Raw genomic sequence first — 22,504 nt, 5'->3', positions numbered from 1 at the left:
TATCACCACTAGGGCAAAAGCCCAGCTCTGACTGCACCCTCTAGCCCCAAAGATATCCATGACTTTGTTTAAATAATTCCATGTGTATCAATCGGCCAGGAAAGCTCTCCTAGCTTTCCGAGGAGCCATTTGTCTCCTCAAAAAAGGGGATGTGAAGTACTCTGATCATAAGGGATTAGATTTAAAATGAGGTTGACTATAAAGGCTCAAATATAATTTGGGTTGGAATTCAAAGTTTAGGGAAGTGAAGAAGAAAGGAAACTCACTTTGGACACCTTAATCACACCTTTTGCAAAAGTATCCCCAGTGGCCACTGCCTTTCCCTGAGATGCCTTCCCCTCTGCGTTGTGTAAATCTTCCATGTATCTAGTTATGTTCACATCTGGGCCCCTCGTTAGCATGGAAGCTCCTCTAAGGCAGGGACTGCTTTTCCTTTCTTTACATCCCCAACGCTTGGCACAATGTCTGGGACATAATAATCACTTTATAAACGCTTGTTAACTGACAGAGGACATGCAGACTTCAGGAATTGTTTCTAAAACTCAGAACAATTATGGTGACAAGATTACATCATGAAACAGGCTATTATTATCTTTGATAAGGGTCCACAAAGCACTTATACAACTTCCCCTACGAATTCCCACCCCTTCCAGTTTCCCTCTCTCTCTCTCTCTCTCTCTCTCTCTCTCTCTCTCACACACACACACACACACACACACACACACACGTCTAATTGGCTCATAAGCAGTAAGAAAAGATCTTTTAGTAATTTAAGAATTCACACCTGAGTGTTTAGAAAATGATGTGAACCCTCCACTATCAAAAATAGACTTGAACAAGCAGCTCCGTCCTTCTACTCATCCTAAGAATGTATTTATGGATTAGACAAAGATAGAGGAGGCGGCAAGCAGCCCAATGCACAGTTAGAATTATAGCAAACACAGACCTCACCATAAAACAGCTGAATTCTTTAAAAAAAAAAATAACAGGGTTATTGTGATGAGCATTTGTTAAAGTACTCTATATAAGATGTCTACAGAAAAGATAACATGCCACAATAATGCAGCATGGCTGGATACTCTATGTACCTCAGCAAAGGGTCAATTACATTAAACTTCCTCATTTCAGATGAAGAAACAAGCAAAGTAGGTAAATTTTGACCATCAACGTGGGTACCAGCAATATTCCAACTACAAAAGAAAAAAAAAGACTGAATTCCAAACTAACTTTTTATTTAAACTAGACCAGGAGAAAAGTATGTGGTACAGTATAGATAATATGGACTTCAGTCAGAAGACCTTGGTTTAAATCTGCCTCTGCCACTGACCACCTGTACAATCTTGAGACCAGGGCACTTCCTGTTCATGAGTGTCAGTTTCCTCATCTCTGAGCTAAATTAATAATGTCCCTTCCAGCACTAGATTTATAATCCTATGACAATGGCACCATATTGCTCTGGAGGGAACATGGTAGAGCAGAGCTCCCACTGGAGTGGGAACTAGTAAACCTAGTTTTGGACCTGGTTCTGACACTACCCATGAGGGTGCTTTGGGTGAGTCACTTCATTTCTTTAGGATTTAGTTCATTAATCTGGAAAATGAGAGGGCTGGACTAGAAGAATAGATCTGAAACTGCTTAACAATCTGGCTACCAGAATGGAAATGAAGGGAATCTTGGGGGAAAGTGGATATGCCATATTAGATTTTATGATCGAAAGAGGAAATCTAGGAATAGCCTGGAATACACTTAAGATTTAGGGAGAGCAGATTTCAAAGGGTTTAGGAAAAAAAGGATAAATAGAAAAAATAGACTAAAATTCTGTAAATCAGCTCAGGAGGGGATGGGAAACTCAAGAACAAAACTGTGAAGTCTCAAAGAGAAATAAGTCCGATGAAGAATTGAAGTTTTAGAATGATAAAGTACAGATGATAAGTTACGTAAAGGTCCATTATCCTGAACCTAATTATCAGAGTAATCAGGGAAGGCTTCAAAAAGAAGCTGAGGCTTAAGTTGGATCTAGAAGGATTTTTTTGAAAGTCCACAAATGACAGGCCAATAATCTGTCCCTGCTCCCTAAAAAAGTTCTGCAAGGGATTATTAAAGAGATGGTTAGTGAGCATCTACACCACGAAAAGTCACCTACAGTTGGCTTCATCAGGAAACATGGCAAACTAGCTTGATGTTTAGCAACTTTTTGTCAGAGCAAAAATGAAGAAGGTGTCCATCTACTGGGGAAAGGCCAAATAAGAATGTAATGAAATATTATTGTTCTACAAAAAATGATGATATGGATAGTTTCAGATAAAGTCTGAAGGGAAGATCTATATTAACTGATTCAGAGCAAAGTGAATAGAAAAACAACTCTGAAAAGACTTAGAAACTCTGATCAATACAATGACCAACCAGATGTTAAAAGTTTGAGTGATGGAGCTCAAGCTGCACTTTAACATACATTTTTTAGACGTAGCCCATATGGGGATTTGTTCTGCTTAAATATGCTGTATATTTGTTACAAGGCTTTTTTTTCTTTTCTAAAGAGGGAGGAGTGGAAAACAGAAGGCTGAGGTAGGAAGGTCAAGAGAGAAGGATGGGGTAATCCCCACAAAAAAGAGACACAGTCATTATTTTTCTTTTTTAAACATGGATAGAAAACACAAAGGCAGGAAGAAAGTCAGACAAGCAGGATAACTTTGAAAGTTGGATCTTACTATATACTTAAAAAGAAAAGCAAGCTTGCAGTTTCATGGACAATCTTTTTTTTTCCTGTTCTATTATGTGTATACAAATGTTCATTCTATTTCTATTCTATTTCAGAATGAAAATTAAAATAAAGGAATCAAAACAAACTCATTTCATTTCCCTTTTGAACAAGGTTATTAGACTGATATTCAGTTAAACTTGAGAAAGTTTATCTAGATTTAGGTAAGCATAACATTTGAAAAGTTACTTTATATACTCTTTTGTAGAAATGAGAAAAAAGATATGACTTGGAAAATAATAGTCAGGGGAATGTGAAACTTGAATTGCTGAACTCAAGAAGTTGTGATTCTTGGTTCTAAAGGAACTTGGAAGCAATATCAAGGGCAGGCTGCTATAATGAATATCTTTCAAGTCCCACTTCAGACACATCATGGGTCTGGGTGATACCAGAGAAAGTTGAGAACTCACTGGCACCTCTCAATGCCCGAGGCAGCCCTCTAAGACTACCAGCCACAGAGCAGATGCTGATCGAGATTGACAAAAACCTTCCTAATGCCCACGAACTAACAGATCCAACCAAAAATAAAATAAAAACAAAAAGTCCAACAGTGAAGGTCTTTGGTGAAAGGGGCCAGGGATCTACATCTGGCTCTGCGGTGGATAACCATTTTTATCAGTACTTACATAAAAGCAAAAATGGCATACTTGCTAATTTTATAAATTACACAGAACTGAAAAAAATTGTTAACTTGGGACAATGATTAGGATCCAGAAAAATCTTGATAGCCTAGGTCACTGACCTAAGTCTAAGGAGATGAAATTTAATAGGGATAAGTGGAAGGTCCTATACTATGACTTTAAAAAAAAATCAATCTGCAAGCACAATTTGGGGGGCTTCCAGTAGAAAGCAGTTCCTCTGAAAGAAAAAAGTTCCGTGAGTGTCAGTGAAAGCCCAGACTCAGTGAATGTAACGATCATCAACATAGTGAATGCTGTTTTGCATTATCCCAGACTAAAGAGGTGGTGGTATTGTTGTACCGTACTCTGATGAAACAAAATCTGAATTGATGTGTCCAGCTTTGGGAGACAGATTTTAGGAAGCAAGTCAACTAGAATTGTTTAAATAATATTTTATTTTCCCCCCAGTTATATGTAAAGGCAATTTTTAACATTCATTTTTTTAAATTGAGTTTCAAATTTTCTCTCTCTATTCCTCACCTTCCCTCTCCCTGACACTAAAAGCAATTTGTTATAGGTTATACATGTTCAATCATGCAAAAACATTACCATTTTAGTTATGTTGTGAAAGATGACACAGAGCCAAAGGGGGGAAAATAAGAAAAAAATACAGAAAGTGAGATATAGTATGCTTCTATCTGCATTCAGACTCCATCAGTTCTTTCTCTGGAGGTGGATTACAATTTTCATCATAAGTCCTTTGAATTGTCTTAGATCACTGTATTGCTGAGAAGAGTAGAGTCATTCACATCAACTAGTATTTATTAAGGTGTTTACTAAGCGCCAGCAAATGTGCCGAGCACTGGGGATTCAAAGAAAGGTACAAGACAGCCCCTGTTCTCAAGAAGCTCATACTCTGAAAGGGGAGACAGAATGAAAACAACCATGTACAAATAAGGGGGAAAGGCAAACCTTGTTTTATTGAAATTGCTTTACCGTGTTTAAGGTTTGTGGCAACCCTGCATGGAGCCAGTCTATCGGCACCATTTTTCCAACGTGAGCATGTGCTCACATTGTATCTAGGTGTGACATATTGGTAATCCTCCCCATATTCCAAACTTTTTCAGAATGTTTATATCTGCGATGGTTGTCTGTGGTCACTGATCTTTATATTACTATTAGAACTGTTTTGGGGCACCACAAAATGAGCCCACATAAGACAATGAATTTAATTGATAAATGTTATGTGTGTTCTGCCTGCTCCACAGACATCCCTGGCTTCCTTTAAGTACCAACTAAAATCCCACCTCCTACTGGAAGTCTTCTCTCTTATCCCCCTCTTAATTCCAGTTCATTACTTAGTATTAATCCTGTCTATAGCTTCTCTCTCCCTCTCCAATGCCCCCCCTTTCTTTGAGCCAGAAAAATATTAAAATTAGGCCAATTAATAACTCTACGATGGCCTTTAAATGTTCAAGTGAAAGGAAGAGTCAATCTACAAAGCAAAACTTCATTGGATAACAATGAAACCACCACGCCATCCCCACCTTCAACAACTGTTAGCAACCACCACTCTAAGATTGGTCAGTAGCTATCAATATCGAGGCAAGACCCTATGTCAGCAAAAAGATTATAACTTGCTGAAGACTCAGATGATGGCTAGCATTTTTTAGCAATAAAGTATGTTTTACTTAAAGTGTATACATTGTTTTTTTTAGACATAATGCTATTGCATACTTAAAAGACTACAGTATAGTGCAAACATAACTTTTCTATGATTAATATCTCCAAGTATGCCTCTACATAGGGAATGCTTGGGCTAGTGGAGGGAAGGTACTAAGGCTTCTTGCAGAAGATAGGATTTTAACTTAGATCTGAAGGAAGCCTGAGAAACTAGGAAGTAGAGATAAGCAGGGAGAGATTTCCAGGTATGGGGAACAGCCAATGAAAATGACTGAAGCTGGAAGGCTGTTGATAAGCTGGAGAACGGATGTCCCCAGAAGGATGACCAGGTTGGTGAAAGATCTTGACATAATGCCATTTGAGTACTGGTTAAAATAAATGGAAATATGTAGGCAGTAAAGAATGACTAAGGGGTGGGAGGAAAAGGGAATATGTATTGGCTGTCTTCAGGCATCTGATAGGCTGTCCATTGGAAAAGGAATTAGATCTGTTCTAGGTAGGTTCTAAGGCAGAACTGAGAGCAGCAAGCAGAAGTGTAAAGAGCTAAATTTTGGCTTGAAAGACAGAAAAACTGACTAACAATTCAGTGGTCTGACAATGAGAGCTATCCAAGAGGAGAAATAGGCTGCAGGAAATGACCTTTCACAGGAGGTCTTAGAGCAAAGGTAAGATAAGCATATGCCAAGGATGGTGAAGAGGAATTCCTAGTGGTCTCTTATAAGGGTGAGATACTATAATTAGCAAGGACACTTCCAAATCTAAACATCTATAATACAATTTCTCTACGTGTATATTTGTTTGCGTGTTGTCTCCACTGTTAGATAGTAAGCTCCCTGAAGTCAGGGACTCTATTTTGCTTCTTTTTGTAACCCCAACGTCTGCTACAAGGTCAATGCTTTATAAATATTCCCTAATTGACTGATACACATTGTCTCCCTCCATTAGAGAGTGAGCTCTTTGACCACAAAGTTTTACTTTTCTATCTGTATCCTCAATTCTTAGCACAGTCTAGTAAGCACTTAATAAATGCTTCGTCTACTCCTTCATACAACAGCAGTTTTAAGTTATTCAGAAATGCAAATGACAATACCAATCTGCGAGCCTTTTTCTTTGCCCTAATGACTAATGAAATACCCTTTAAGGAGAGGTTAAATGTATATTCATTTGAACTAACACCGTCTAGTGTGAATATTGAATTATATAAGTATGGAAATATTCTGTTAGCAAGTTTGATTTTGTGTGTGTGTGTGCAAGCAATATTGTTGATGAGCATTTATTTTGTCATCCATACTAAGACAAGGTTCTCTGTGACACTCACTTTACAGCTGACTCCAGGAAACAGACTGACTTCCAGTGTATCTAATAAAATCTTCAAAGCTTTGTGAAATATTTTATATCAACAACCCTTTGAAGATCCCCTTCATTTAACCCAAGGGGGAAAATAAAACAAAAGAGTACAGCAATATTATGGAGTCTCGGTGTTCTGTACTATATTTACATAACAAAAGAGCAGAGCAGAGAAGAGGTAGAGGAAGGGGAAATGGAAATTAGGAATAAATTTGGTTTACATATTAAATTCTTCTAAATCAACAGTGTTTACAGAACATTCCACTTCAAAGCTCCATTAGTTGCTCATAGATTACTGTCTTTAATTGCTCTATGATTTACATATAAAGGAGCCTACTGTAAGCATTTTATAAGGTTATATCTAGAAATGGCACCAAAACACAACACACACACACACACACACACACACACACATACAACTGGCCTTAAAATTTGGAATCCTATAACATAGAATTAGATACATATGTGTGTATTGAAGGATCAACGTCCAGTTTTTAAATTATGGTAACTTAAGGAAGTCTTAAAAACGCATCTATTAACTCTAAGACAAAACTCATGGCTAGAACATAGAACGTACGGAAAAATTTTAATTTGTTTTAGTTGGAATTAAGAAACCTGGCTTTTTTTTAAATGCACAGGTTCTTCTAGGATACCAACTTGAATATTTTTCTCCTCTTTTCCTAGTCTGTCTATAAGAGGATCAATCCTGAGTTTGATGGGGAAACCAAAGTAGAGTACACTCCCAAAACGAGGAATGGCAATCCCTGGCGGCCATAGCTTAGTCATCCGTTGGAATTAATTCCTTTTCGAGGATAGAATATTTCAATCCAGTTGGCTTTGAGCTTTAAAACAGCTTTTAAAACTTAGTCTGCTTTTGGTTTTTAAAACCACAAGTTTTACCCAAAGGGAAATGCATAGGAATCACCCTACAAAAGCAATTCTGCCGCCAATTTCTCTAGAGCACAAGCTCCCCCTCCCTTCAGTACTGTGGGGCCAGGGTATATTTTTTCAAATGACTTCCTGGTGCATAAAAAACACCAAAAACACCTTCATTCTAGCAATATTTTCAAAATCCTTCGATTGATTTTCCAGGTGTTTCTCTGCACTAAATCTCTTAGGATACATTTTGGAAAGATCAGTTCTTTTTAAAAAAAATCATTGTTTTACTTTCCAAATAAGATTCCTTACTCAAAAATCTTTTCCAAATTTAGTGACTTTTCCCACAGCATTCATTATTAAAGACAGGTTTTTTCCTGGCACATTGCTTTAAGATGTCAAGATGCTTTTAAAATCTGAACTTGGGATTTCCTTTTATACTAAGGGTTTGCAAGTGGTCTAACAAAGATTATCATCTTTACACTGCCCATCTGTTTCTCCATCATCCCAGACAAAACATATTCTGGCCTTGGTAAGGTAGCTTTGCTTTCTCAGCTTCTTCTGGGGCAACAGTTCAAATATTTACCTTATTGCCTCCTCAAATGGCTCAAAACCAGACAAATCTTATTGAGGTGAAAAAAAGGAACTCCTCAGAATAAAAACAAAAATCTCCTAACCACCTGCCAAGTTTGGATTAATGTGGCTGGTGCCTTGGATTCTATAATGGCCTCAAGACGTATTATATCTGGATTCTCAGATGTCTGTTAAATATTAATCATGGTGAAGTGGCAATGCTAGAAAATTGGGTCAAGGCTGAATCTCTCATATTAATTCACTCTGTTCTTTGTGGATCCAACAGAGATTCTAAAGCCCTGATGTCAAGCAAAACCCTCTAGGTATTACAAGACCCATAGCTACCAAGCCAACTACAAAAGAACTACTTCAGCTTTTTTTCTACGAGAAAATCCTTCCCTCTAAATGATGCCAGGTTACCCAGACACAGGAATCAATAAAAATCTCTAAATATTAGGTTCATTATTGACACAGATAAAGAACATCATTGGCTGGAGAATACAAAAGGTCCATTGTGTGAGCAGAGCTCTTCACTATCCTCTGTAATCAAATCAACAAGTCATCTATTAAGTACCTACTCTATGCCTTGTGGGATAGCTGGGTGGTTCAGTGGATAGAGCACCAATGCAGGAGTCAGGAGGACCTGAGGTCAAGTCTCACCTCAGACACTTGACACTCACTAGCTGTGTGACCTTGGGCAAGTCACTTAATCCCAATTGCCTCATCCTGGGGTCATCTCTAGTTGTCCTGATGAATATCTGGTCACTGGATTCAGATGGCTCTGGAGTAGAAGTGAGGCTGGTGACCTGCACAGCCCTCCCTTACTCAAAACAAAGTCAAGTGCAAGTCATGTCATTTCTCTGATGGCATGGTCTTCTTCGGCAGCAAATGACGAACACACACGCACTCTATGCCTTGTACTGTGCTAAACCCAGGGGACACAAAAGGAAGGCAAAATGGCCCCTGCCCTCAAGGAGTCACAGTCTAAGGGAGAAAACAACATACATAAAAACTATGTACAAAAAGGATAAATATATGATAAACTGAAGATAATTCACAGAGGGAAAGAATTAAAGGAGCTGAGGAAAGGCTTCTTGTAAAAAGCAGGATGTTAGTTGGTACTTGAGGTAAGCCAGGAGGTGAAGATGATGATGAAGGAGGGCAGTTCAGAGAATGGGACTCAGACAGTGAAAATGCCAAAAGTTAATTGTCAAGAGTCTTGTGTGAGGAGTAGCAAGGATACTAGCCAGTCACTAGATCACAGAGGACATAGTGGGGGGTGGGGGTGGAGGAAGGATGAAGTAAAGTATAAGGAACTGGAAAGGTAGGAGGGGGTCAAGTTATAAAGGGCTTTGAATGCCAAACAAAGGATTTTCTATTTTTTAACTAAGTGGGATATAGAATCCAAGAACTCAGATGTAATGACTCTTATGTTAACTCTAATTTTAAAGAAAAATATACATATGCAAATGATACTCTTGAATCACAGGGCAAAGTGTCACAAAATATGTTTGAATGATAGAGTAATATGACTGTTCTTATGGATTAGGAGATTACTGGCTGGAAGCTAGAACTGCAATTGTCCAACAGAGGTGTCATAAGGGCTTGAACTATGATGGTGACCGTGGGGAGGGAAAGGAGGTAACAACAGATGGGAGAGGTCATGTATTGAGGGGCACAAGCATCACTAGGTGAAGGAAGATGTAAGGCTGGTTCTTTAGGGTAAGCCTAAAGCTTATACTAATGGACTACTCTGTGGAAGTCATTCCACATAAAGCAATAGTTGGAGGTATGGGCATGGATGAGATAAAAACGGAGGGAATGTAGAGAAGAGAGAAAGATCTCGAATAGAGGGAGGCAGCATGTTGCAATACAGAGTATAGGCTCAAGTCACAGCACCCTAGGGTCAAAGTCCCCTTCTGATGTTTCTTACTACCTTTATGATTTTGGGCAAGTTGTTTAATGTCACTCATTTAACTTATTTATCAAATAAGGGAACTACATTTGATGTCCTCTGAAGTCCCTTTCAGCTGCAAATCTATGACTCTACATGTAAAGGGCATGGGGGAAAAGAAAAGCCAGAAAAGCCAGAGAAGGAATAGTCCCAAAGTTAAAATAAGGAAATAAGATGGAAGTGTCAAAGGAGCTAAGAGCAGGAAATATCAAGATGGAAGAAGTCGTCAACAGAGTAAATCATCATAGACAGGTCAAAAAATTGAATACTGGGAAAAGACTTTTGGATTTGACAACTAGAGGGTTTGTGATTGCCTCTAAGAGTGCACCTCAATAGTGTGTGGAAGTGAAGGCAATAATCATGGACTACTCAAGAAGATTGTCAAGTAAGAGGAACAATAAGGTGGGGTCAGGACAGTGGGAGGTGTAGCAGGATGGAGGGAGGGTTTGTTTATATTCAAAGATATAGAGGCATACTTGTACAGGCTGGGAAGGAGACAGGGGGTAAGGAGGAAAGGTTGAAGATGTCAGAGTGAGGGGATAATTGTTGACCTCCACAGAATTAAAAGAGAACTAAGCACACAAGTGAAAGGGTACCCCTTGGCCGGGGAAAAGTAGGGGAAATGTCCCAGAAAAGCTTAAATCCCACTGGGTAGCCTTTCTAATCCTCTCACACCTTACTCCTCTCCACTGGCACTGGCCTCCTGGTTGTTTCTGGCAGAAGACACTCTTACATAGGTTTCCTAGACTGAAAAGTACTGCAAAGAATTGTGTGGACTTGGCTGGCTCTGTCATTCTAGGTCCTTGGGATATTATATGAAGTGTTCTGAATTATTATAGGATGCAGGGCACTTGGTTCTTATAGTCACAACATCACATTTCCAAAGCCAACAATTCTGTTTTTGATAAGATCTGGTAGGAAAAATAGCAATATGGTTATATTTCAGCTGGATTTGAGTGGGATAGAGTATCCATTTGGCAACAGGGAACAGGTTTTTTCCAATGCTCATTTCCTTTTGGCAGGAAATTATTCTCATTACAGCATTAGGTTCATCCATCAAAAAACCAGCTCTGTTGGCACAGGATGGGTCTTCTGAACCACCTGATTCCCTACTCTAGGGAAGTGTGATTTCAAAGTGTGATTTGAGAAAGCACCATGGACCATTTTTTAAAAATTAATAATACCCTCCCTCTAGGTCTCAGAATTACCTTCTGTAAAATGATAAACCTTTTAAAATTAGATCTCTAAGACCATTTCTAGCCCCCAAATCTTGTGATTCTTTTTTATAATGTCCAATTAATATTAAATTACAACACATTTACCAAGAGTTCACTGCTAGGCAGGCATATACCTGAAGGAGGTCAAAGAGAAAGGCCTCATTTGTGTGACAGTATTTTTTTTTTTTAGTAGCAAAGATCTGAAAACAAAGTAGATGATCACCAGATGGAGAAGGACTAAACAGATTGTTGTGTGGCAACAAATGGAATATTACCAGAATGGAAGAAACTGATTATGAAGAATGCAGAGAAGTAGGGAAGGACTTTGATGAGCTGATGCAAAGAAACATAAGCAGAATGAGAAAAACAAGAGATATGATCAATGCAACAATAAAAATTAAAACAACAGTAACAACAAACATGAAACCAAATGCCACATAGTTAATAATAATAGCTAATATTTATATAATGCTTAAATATGTGCCAGGCTAAGTACGTAACAATTATTATCTCCTTTGATCCTCACAACAGCCTTACGAGTGAGGCACTACTATAACCATGCCCATTTTACAGATGAGGAAACTGAGTCTGACAGAGATTAAGTGACTTGTCCAGGGTCACCCAGCTTGTGTCTGAGGTCTTTCTGACTCCAGGCCTGGTGCTATATGCTTCACCTAGCTCCTGATAATCATAATGATTAGGGTTGCTCCTGAAGGAGAGAGAAAGAAGACATATTTCCCTCCCCTCTTTGCAAAGGTGGGGAACTATGGGTGTATATTGTCATATTTGGTAATGGGTTGGTTGGTTTTGTTGAATTACTTTTTCTCCTCTTCCTTTTTTCCTCTTTCTTCCATTAGTTCTCTGGGGAGGGAAGGAAGAAGGGATAGAAGGTGCTATAAAAACAAGATGTCAAGTAAAACTTATTAAAAGAAAAAAATGAAGTTTTCATTTTTTGATGAGGAAAAGTCTTTTGCAATGATTTGATTATACTAGTGGTCTCCCTTTCCTCTCACCATTCTCACCCACATTGTACCTTGGTCACCTTCAGCACTGAAAAACCCCTTGGTTCTTCTCTGCTCTCCAAAGTCTCCCATCTTGAGAGACCAACTGAGCCTTAAGTAGTCCTCAGAGTCACATCTTCTATTCAGATAAAGCTACTGTCCCTGGGCCTAAGACATGTACATGGTCCTATGCCTTCTCCCCAAGGAATAATTTCCTCGTTATAAAGGGTAAAACAGTGGAATATTTCAATAAGTTGTACACCATTGGTACACATGGTCTGTATCCCTTGACCAAAGGAAAAACTCTCATTAAAGAGTCTCTCCAGAGTCACCAACAGTAAGTCATTTATTAAGCACCTACTCTGGGCCAGGCACTACCGATGGGTGGGATGCCAGTTTTATAGCTCTCTGGCCATCCAAATCCATGTTTATCAGTGAATGACCTGGATGATTTAGAAAAGTACTTTATGAAGAAAGGGGGAAAAGAAATATATAGCCAAGGATCTGGGATGTCACTGATTTACAACTCCATCCATCTCACTCAGATCCCATCCTACTTCATATATCTTGGTAGCTAAATCTTACCTCAGGTTCAGAGGTTAAGTGACTTGTTTATCTGACTCCCAAATTCAGCAAGCGGCCTCTCACTAACAAGAGGAGTAATCTCATGGCACCTATTTTTAAGCAAACTTACAAGATGATGTTTTCTATACTAGAATTCATCATATTTTCAAAATACATTCCTACTGGGGGAATTCCAATACTACCAAGCAGCCATGTCCCTTATGATCAAGGCTACTGCTTATGCAGGAGTGGGGAACCTGCAGCCTTGAGGACATATGGCTTTCTAGATCCTGAAGTGTAGTGTGAATCCAAATTTTACAGAATAATTTGGATTCAGTCAAAAGGCTGCACTTCAGGATCTAGAAGGCCACATGTGGCTACAGGTTCCTCAGCTCTGGTTATGTTGTCTACTCCTCAGATCCAAAAGGAGCTCTACCCTAAATGAGCTGCTTCCAGTCTTAGCACCACTTAACTGTAAACCCCAAGCTCCTAGCCAAGTTACAGAATTATCTGTTTCTGAATTATATATAATATGTGTAATTTAATAATAACCTGTTGTTCTAAAGGAAGTTTAAACTGACCATGAGTTTTAACGTATTTTGACTAAATTCAGGCATTAACACTCTTCTGGTGCATATTCTGTTAAGAAATGAGAAATGAATCAAAGAGAGACCCGATTAAGGTCAGTTGGTTATAAGAAACTTCTTTACTCTTAATCTTATTCTCAATACAAATGAGTGTACATTTTTTTTAAACCAGTAGTAGCCAAGGTTCTCTTTCTCTTACTTCTTATATAGGTCAGGTATCGGAGTCTAAAGAGCTATGATTTAGCTATACATTTATTCAATAAGATTTCTCTGTATAAATCTCTTATACCACAATATACATGAAATTAAATTGGCACCTAGTCACTTGAAGTCAGCTGAAAGTATCCCAACCTGCCCTTTCCCCCAATTTATTACTACATATTGGAATGAATTCTCCAAATATAGTAGGTTAAAAAAAAAACAACAACTCACAGCTATTTCTCAGGGGAATGAACCATCCTTGAATGTAGACCTGCCCCCTAAATAATTAAAGAGCTCTTCAAGTCAAAGTTTAAGGGCAGCAATCTCAGTCACCGCTCTCTGTTCTTATTCACCTGAACAGAAACTGAAAATCCATCCTAAAAGACCTCCCATTCATTTGAAGGACATGTCTACATGAGGGGGGAGTGTAAGAATGCCATGACACTATAGCACAAATTCTTTAAGTAGTTTATATAACAAGGGGGCAGGAGGAAGACCCATTCTGAAGCACCCAAGTGTGACACCTTAGCAAGTTAGCTTAATCATTTCCCTGAACCAGGAGGGAAGACACACATTCTTCCCTACCAGAATGTTAAGAACATGACAGATCAGTCAGTTGAGGTTGAATGATGAATGCTAAACAAAGGCGAAATGGTCATTTTTTCAATTAAAATTTCCCTTTTTCATTGATATGAACTTGAAAAACATTAATAAGTATTAGTGTGTCTCTCTGTGAAAAGAAGAGAAGGTGAATTGTTTATGAAACTGTAAATTTCCACTGGGCAGAGCTTGAATTTTGTTGTTGTTGTCATGTTTCATATTTGAACACGATAGCTCTACTCTGTCCTGACCTGGTTATGTCTCCTTCCGATCTTCCCTGGGCTCTCTTCCGTGGATTTTTAAGATGATTCATCAGCATCCTTTTCTTCCTTTTTTTCAAATAGTACCTCTACTACAAAGGAAGTGGTCTTCCTGGTCTTAGGGGCATATACTAGCTGGATGATAGGATAAATAATTAGCCTCTCGATACCACAGGAAATTCTTTATAAGTTTTACATAGCTCTAGAAGATGAAAAGGTGGATGACAGAGGAGATGCCAAACAGCATAGGCAGAAGGAGCTTTCTCACCCAGAATTACCCTATGTCAATGAGATTACAGATCCATTCCCTATCTTTGTCATTCACCCCAACTCCATCAATCTGTCACCTGTCCAAAAGTCCTTCCTTATAACAGATGATCACTTCTAAGATATACTGCAGGAGAGATCCCTCTTCAGTAAGAGGTCACAATGGATGATCTCTGACAGACCTCCCAACTCGGAGATTCTGTGCCACTGTCTTCAGTGTGGGTGACGCATTGGCCAAAGGATAGTACTGAGCTAGGGGACATCCAGATGGTGGTGAGGTTGGTGAGACAATTCTACCATACAAGGATCATTTGGTGAGGTTGGAGATTCTTAGTCTAGAGAAGGGAAGCTGGGGGACTTAGATTTGTTTATTTTGGCTTAGTCCCAAAGGGCAGAATCAGAAAAAAACAGGTGAAATTTGCAAAGAGATAGATTTAGACTAGCTACAAGGAAACACTTCCTTAGCATTAAAGTTGGGAGAGATCCAGTTTTTCCTCACTGAAGGTTTCAAGCAGAGTCTGAGTAACCATTTGTCAACATTACTGGAGGTATTCTTGGTCAAAAGACAAGCTGAATTAGGAAAGCTCTGAAGTCCCTTATAATTCAGATTCTGTGATTCTCTAATTCCCAGTGATTGCAAATCATATCATAGCATTAATTTAAATACAGAAGACTACTATCTATCCAGAATCCCAATAAACAAAAAGCTCAGAGGTTTCCATTCACACTAAGATAAACAATGTTTACATCAATGGTACTAAGGCATAAAATACGAGAGCTTCTATATCAGTCACTAAAAAAATTAAATAATGCTCAGTGGTAGTTCCACACTTTAAAAAATTCCAATTCTCTGAAAACTAATACTGTGTATTTTGACAACTAAGAGTGTACTCAGTTAACCAGAATAGATAATTAGTCAAACATATTATCTCCAAATCCTGTGAAAAACTACAAAATGAGAAAAATTTAAACCTAACAAAAAAATGCATTTTTATACCATTGTTTGCTTTGTTTCAAATCTTAATTTCTATTCAACTCTTATGAAATATTTCAATAAATATTTCATAGATAAAGTAGGCACCCAGAGTGAGGCAAAACAAAGAAGTAAACCTAAGCACTTTTATCTAACTTCAATTGTACAGAGCATGGCATTATGGTAAGATATGGTTTGTAATCAGAGTGAAAATGGATGCTTCTCACAATAATACAAAGCCACTTTGGAAAAATACTTTGCGATGTGGAAAAGAGATGAAAAATATATGTCCCTCCCTTCAGTGCGAAGATGGAGATTTTTGAATACGGAGCATATCAGTCCAAGAATTGGTTAGTTCAGCTAAGTTCCCCCTCACCTCTGCCTACTTTTATTTTTTACTGTTATAGAGATGGCTGGCTGTATAGTGTAAGGGAAAAGTTTATATTCAAAAACTGACCCCAGACAAGTCATTTAATCCTGTTTGCCTCAGTTCTCTCATCTGTAAAATGAGCTGGAGAAGGGAATGGTAAATCACTCAGGTATCTTTGCCAGGAAAACTCCAAATGTGGCCATGAAGAGTCAGACATGAGTAAAATGAGTAAACGGTGAGAGAGAGAGAGAGAGAGAGAGAGAGAGAGAGAGAGAGGGAGAGAGAGAGAGAGAGAGGGAGAGAGAGAGAGCGCACCATATCCCATCACAAAGTTCTTTTAATTAATTTCTACAGTCCTTTTCCATTCCACTGCCACTACTACAGTCCAGGTCCTTATTACCTTTCACCTTCATTATTACAATGTCTCCCAACTGGTCTCTGTCTAATCATTCTCCCTACAATCTCTCCAGCTGGTCAGGTTTACTATCTTAAAAATATTACTTCATCATGTCCTTTCATCATGCCCTTCCTTCCTCCTCCCCCATCCCCCTGCTTAAAACCTTTAATGACTCCCAACTGCCTACAGGCTGAAATCCAAATTCCTTAGCCTGCCATTGACTGCCAAAATCTGGCCCTACTGACCTTTCCAGTCTTCTCTCTTACTAGTCTGCCACAAACACCATTCACTCCAGCCTAACTAGTTTGCTCACTATTCCCCAAATATGCATGACATTTTCTCACCTATGCAATCTCTAACCCTATTACGGATCTTTCCAGCCCCATTTACCATGAGGTCCTCCACTCTCTATAAGTCTTACTTATCTTTGAAAAACCAGTTCAAACCTCCCATCTCTCACAAGGCTGTTGTGACCAAGTGCCTCAAAGTGATCTCTCCTTCCACTGAACCCCTATGGCATTTACTCTATGAACTATTCACTAAACCTCTGTTCATCACCTAGTATCAACAATCACATTTCCAGAAGAAGGTTATGTGACCCATTTCCCCAGTGAAGTTAGTGGTTCCTTGACACCTTTCTCTGCATTTCTAACAACTTGTATGTCTGGGCAAAGAGAAGGTGCTAACTAAATATATTTTAATTAAGATAAATCATATTGCCCAGGAAGTCTTGGAACAGTTTTGTGTTTTAATAAGAGATATGGCTATCAAACTCGGTTTTTACTCTTCTCTTCCAGAAGAGTTGTCTAAATAGGTAGCCACATTCTGCCATCAGCTGACAGGCAAATGCCACTATAGGACTCTTCTACTCCTATCACACTGGCACTAGCACTAGAAAGCACTTTTCTCTGCCTTTGTGAGGACAAACCAAAATTATAAGCTTCCACCCTCAGACTTACTGGTCTGTGTAATTAGAGGATCAGAATTAGATTTGACCCTTTCCCCAGCCTCAGTTCTTCCCTAAGCCAGACTTCCAATTTGCTTCAAATCAAATTATGCACATTTGTAATAAAAATTCATTTTCCCTGGGCTCCCTCACTTTCATCAAAATCTTATTTAGAAGCAGGCAGGATTTCTTAGATACTTGTAACTGATAGGCCTATCAGTCAACCCCCCTCGTCCCCCAATCCTTTAACAGAAAGAGGAATTCAGTCTCTTAGTGGTTTATAAAACCCTTATTCTGAGATCTGACCAAAATGATATTTCTTTTTTTTTCCTGTTGTGACAACTCTGCCAATCTGCCAAATCTGCCAATCAAAAAACACGCCAATTTTTTTTTTCTCTTCAGAAACTCAAGAGAGGAAGTTTCATGCAGGGGTCATGTCAACAGAGCATGTAAACAAGGATGCTAGGCTTCTGGACCCAAGCCACTGTTTGTTTTCCTTTTCCCCTCTTAGTGGACAGTCCCCTTAGGGATGAGATTTTAATTTTCCCCATTCTTTATTAATATTAATTCTCCCCAACACTACAGAGAAGGTAACAGCTTAAGTTTTGTTTTTAACACAAGAGATGAGAAGCAATCCTCTTCAATTAGTATCATCAATAGGTATTTAGGCAGGTACTACCTATAAAGAATGTTGTAGCAAAGATGGTTTTGGGTGGGAGAGAAAATTAATTGATTTATTAATTAATTGAATTAATTGAAAGAATGAATTTTTAAAAAGAGATTTGTTGGGAGAATTGGGATAGATAGACTGCAAAAATGACATTCTGTAGGAGGGCTGATACCTGAAAAAAAAATCAACTCAGTCTAGAGTCTGGTCTTCATTCATACAGTCAGAAATTCAACTTTATGTATTGACCTAGGAAGGATCCAGCCCTTGGAATTGATTTACACTACCCAAACTCACAAGGAACTGGTTTATAAACTACAATGCCTAATAATTTTACAATGAGGGACTATATCTTTATTAATACCTAGAGAACTTGTGTCCATTATTCGTGGCACCCCTTTCCTGGTATGAAGGTACCTGAGAAAGTAGTAGTAGTAGCAGTAGTAGCAGTAGTAGTAGTAGTAGTAGTAGTAGTAGTAGTAGTAGTAGTAGTAGTAGTAGTAGTAGTAGTAGTAGTAGTAGCAACTGCAGCATTAGCAAACATTTATCCAGCTCTATGAGGTTTTCAAAGCTTTTGACACAGAACTGGCCAGGTCATTCTGGAAAACAATTTGGAACTAAGCCCAAAGGGCTAATAAAACTGCGCATACCCTTTGACCCTCCAATACCACTATCTTTGGGCTATATTCCAAAGAGATCAAAGAAAAAGGAAAAAGACCCATACACATAAAAATATTTATAGCAGCTCTTTTTGTGGTGCAAAGAATTGGAAACTGAGGGGATGCCCATCAATTGAGGGATGGCTAAACAACGTGCGGTACATGATTGCGATGGAATACTATTAGGCTATAAGAAATGGCAAGCAAGATGATTTCAGAAAAATTTGGGAAGACTTATATGAACTGATACAAAGTCAAGTAAGCAGAAAGAGGAGATCATTGTGCAGTTAAGGCAATATTGTAATGATGATCAACTGTGAATGACTTAGCCACTCTGATCAAGACAATTCCAAAGGAGCTATGATGAAAAATGCTAGCCACCTCAAGAGAAAACTGATGAACTCTGAATATAGATTGAAGCATTTCATTTTCTTTACGTTTCTTGCTTTTTATTTTTATTTTTTGGCAATATGATTAATATGGATATATATTTTGCATGTAACTGACATCATGTTGATTACCTTTTCAATGAGTGGGGAAAGGAAGGGAAGAATTTGGAATCTGATTAAAAAAAGGATGTCAAAGTGGTTAGATATCTAACATTTGCTGTTTGATTTGATCTTCAAAAGAACCCTCCAAAGTGGTGTTATCATTATCCCCATTTTATTGATATGAAAATGGAGGGTAAGAGAGTTTTGGTGAGTCTCCATAGCTGGAAGGGATCTTAGACATCATTCAATCCAACCTCATTTTCCAAATAAGGAAAGTGAGACTTGGATAATAAATTAAGAGACTAATCTGTGGCCACATATTATTAACATCACAGTCAGCATTTACATAGCACTTTTAAGTTTAAGAAAGTGTTTTACAAATATTATCTTATTTTATCCTCTTAACAGTTCTTGGAGTTAGAAGCTATTATTTACAGATTGTGTATAGATAAAGAAACTGGAACAATGGTTAAGTGACTTGCCCAGGGTCACACAGTCAGAATCTGTTGGAAGTGGTTCTTGAATACAAATTCTCCTGCCTTCTAGGCCTGTTCTCCATCCAAGGCACCACACTGCCTCTCTAATGAGAGAGTAATGATATTTTTAAACAGTACCTTAATTTACAAGTGGAAAAAGTGCATGCGTGTGTGTGTGTATGTGTGTGTGCGCGCCTTTTGGTTGATACTAGAATCATCTTAATTTAATAATATTATTTTATAATTACAAAAACATATCTCAGTAGTGGAGTTGGTCAGATGAAGCAAAGCTGGATTAGCGCCTGAAGAGTAGGAGGGCAATGCATACGATACCCTAAGAACCTGAAGATTGGGTAGAGATTGTATAAGTTGTACAAGTGGGAAATGAAGAAATAGGTAAGTGGAACTGAACCTTAAGCTGGGAATCCTCAAGAAATTAAAGAGTTCGGTGGTAAAAAAAAAAAAAATGAGAGGAAAATAGAATAACAAATTCAACAATCAGGTGGCCGCTCTTCCATTAGAGAACAGCCAAACAATGGTCTATGAACGTAGACCAACGGTCTATGAACTATTGTGCCATAGAAAACGATAAAGGGTACAGTTTCAGAGAAACCCGGGAAGACCTGTATCAAGTGATGCAGAATGAAGTGAGCAAAACCAGGAGAACAATTTAAACAGCAGCAATCTTGTAAAGACAAACAATTTTGTAAGGCTTAAGAACTCTGATCAAAACAGCGACTAAACAGAACTTCAAAGGACCCATAAAGAAGCTACCCCACTCCTGACAGAGAGCAGAATAAGACATATCTGGAGATCTGGTTTACTTGACCATGCATATCAGAGTTAGGCGGATTGGTGGATAGAATACAATAAAACATAGATAATACAGTGTAGATATGTGGTTTTGTAAGTCAGTATGATGGCAGCTAGGTAGTGCAGTAGATAGAGCACTGGGTCTGCAGTCAGGAAGACTCATGTTCCTGAGTTAAAATCTTGCCTTAGACACTTACTAGCTGTGGAGCCCTAGACAAGTCACTTAACCTCAGTATGCCTTAATTCTTTTATCTATGAAATAGATAAAATAGAATTTCATGGGTTGCCATGAGGGAAAAAGAGGTAATGTTTATAAATTGTTTTGTAAATCATAAATGATTATTATATAAATGGTAGTTATTGCTATTATTATTTTCACTTGTTACACGGTTTTAATTTTCTGGTTTCCTTTTAATGAGGGAGACGGAGAAAGAAGGGAAACAAAAGATTGTTAATTGAGAAAAAAAATTTAAAAAAAATAAAAGAATCAAGTGGTTACTTAAGAAAGTAATTTCCACATAGAATAAGATATTGTTGCTGGAGGCCAGGGAGAAAAGATCTAGTTTCCTAAGAACTATGGAATTTAGGGAGAGTCAGTTAGTTGACTTGGAGCCAAAACTTCTTGGAACTATAAAATAAAGACATGTCTCGTACCCTAAAAATCATCACATAATAATATAAATATATATATTTTTTACTGTAAATAACTGAGTTTTTGAGGAGTTTATGACCCCAAACAGAAGTAGATAACTAGAAGGGCTGAACTAGGTTAAAGATCAAAAGTTAAAGGAGGGTAGTGATTACAGTGATGGAATTGGGTCAATCCAATTGGGCCCTCAAATAGGGAAAACTTTGTGCTGGTAGACACTCAGGAACAATTTAGCTACAGATCAATATTTCAATTTCTCCTTATTGACTTGGCCTAAATAATCTCTTTGCTTTCCAACAAAAAATTCCTCTTTTTTTGGTTTTTAACACATATTTTAGATTATAAAGTGATTACAAATTAGGAAATGCATGTTTGTTAAAACAAACATATTTATTGATAAAGAATAGTATGTTGAAAAGAAAACCTTTACTTTTTTATACAAGTTTTTGGTCTTCTTATTAAGTATATTAAAAATAGCCTATGGTAAATTAGCTCTAGAGAATAATAAAATTGTCATTGACTTTTCTGATATAGCTACAGACTTGAACTTGGAGATATCAGGGATTTCACTAGTATGCCATTTTGTGAGTGGCCTTGCTTTAAAAAAGGAATTGTTTGGTGGCCAGTATCCTGGGGATGAGATGTGGTTCATCAAGGTAAGCCTGACCCCAAAGCCATGGTACCATTATTTACTGATTTAAATGCTTAGTAAAACCTACCAGAACATGTGCTTTGTTGGCATTGCCTTCTGGAACCCGAGGTCACCTCCACACCACAATGGAGTTTCACAATAGGGCTCTAATCTGGAAAAATAAATAAATCTGTTTAAAATAGTAGGGAAATAAGCCTTTAATAAATGTTTTTTCAATCATTCATCTCATCAATGTTGATATTTCTCTCTCAACAACCCTGAACCTTCATATTCTGTAAAAACTCCACTAGGAAGTATTCCACCCAATGTATTAGGCTAGAGACTGGCCTAGACTTAGATCTCCTGACATTATGGACCTCACAGGTTGTTGACATACGACTAGCCTGGGTCCTCATACTTTTCTGGTCATGCATATCTCTGATATCTTTTAAACTACTTGTTGGTCAGAATTCATGATTCATAATTCCTTATCCATCATGCATATCTCCATTGAGACCCTGAGTTTTGATCTGATTCCTCAAACCATGTGGTATTCCATGACTTACAGCCATGACACATCAGCAGAAAAACAATAATGTTAAAAAAGATGGGGTTTTGTTTCAAGAACAGCAGGAGTCAGGCAAAGTGTTGCTCTGTTTCCCAAATGAGATTTCATATGTTCTCTTTCTTCTATTGCAGTTCCAGGCCTGGTTCATAGTCTGACAATAGTTACAAGTATTTCAATAATACCCCTCTACAGCTGCTTTCCCCCAAGGAGTCTGATGAGAGTTCTATGGGTTTATGGCAAAAACCTATTTACCCAAATCACCAAATTGAAAGGGAGTCAAGAGACATAGGGATGCTCGGTGAGCCCAGCTGAGTTGTCTAAGACTGTATAGTTATTAAGTAGTAGAACCCTGGTCT

At 38.1% G+C, this 22,504-nt stretch overlaps 1 protein-coding gene across 12 annotated transcripts in view; it reads right to left on the bottom strand.

Moving 5' to 3' along the window:
• The window catches only part of SVIL (supervillin), a 266,599-nt gene that overhangs the window by 206,423 nt on the left and 37,672 nt on the right, over positions 1 to 22,504 (bottom strand). For 11 of the 12 annotated variants that reach the window (XM_072651890.1, XM_072651879.1, XM_072651891.1 and 8 more), the window contains one exon: positions 21,669 to 21,752. The exons of the other annotated variant lie outside the window; for it this stretch is intronic. The gene's annotated coding sequence lies outside the window, so the exon portion shown is untranslated. The remainder of the gene's footprint in view (positions 1 to 21,668; positions 21,753 to 22,504) is intronic. 12 annotated transcript variants of the gene reach the window in all.

This window comes from Notamacropus eugenii, chromosome 3, assembly GCF_028372415.1.
Source record: "Notamacropus eugenii isolate mMacEug1 chromosome 3, mMacEug1.pri_v2, whole genome shotgun sequence".
Lineage (NCBI taxonomy): Eukaryota > Metazoa > Chordata > Mammalia > Diprotodontia > Macropodidae > Notamacropus > Notamacropus eugenii.
This window is presented reverse-complemented; position numbering and strand designations above follow the sequence as displayed.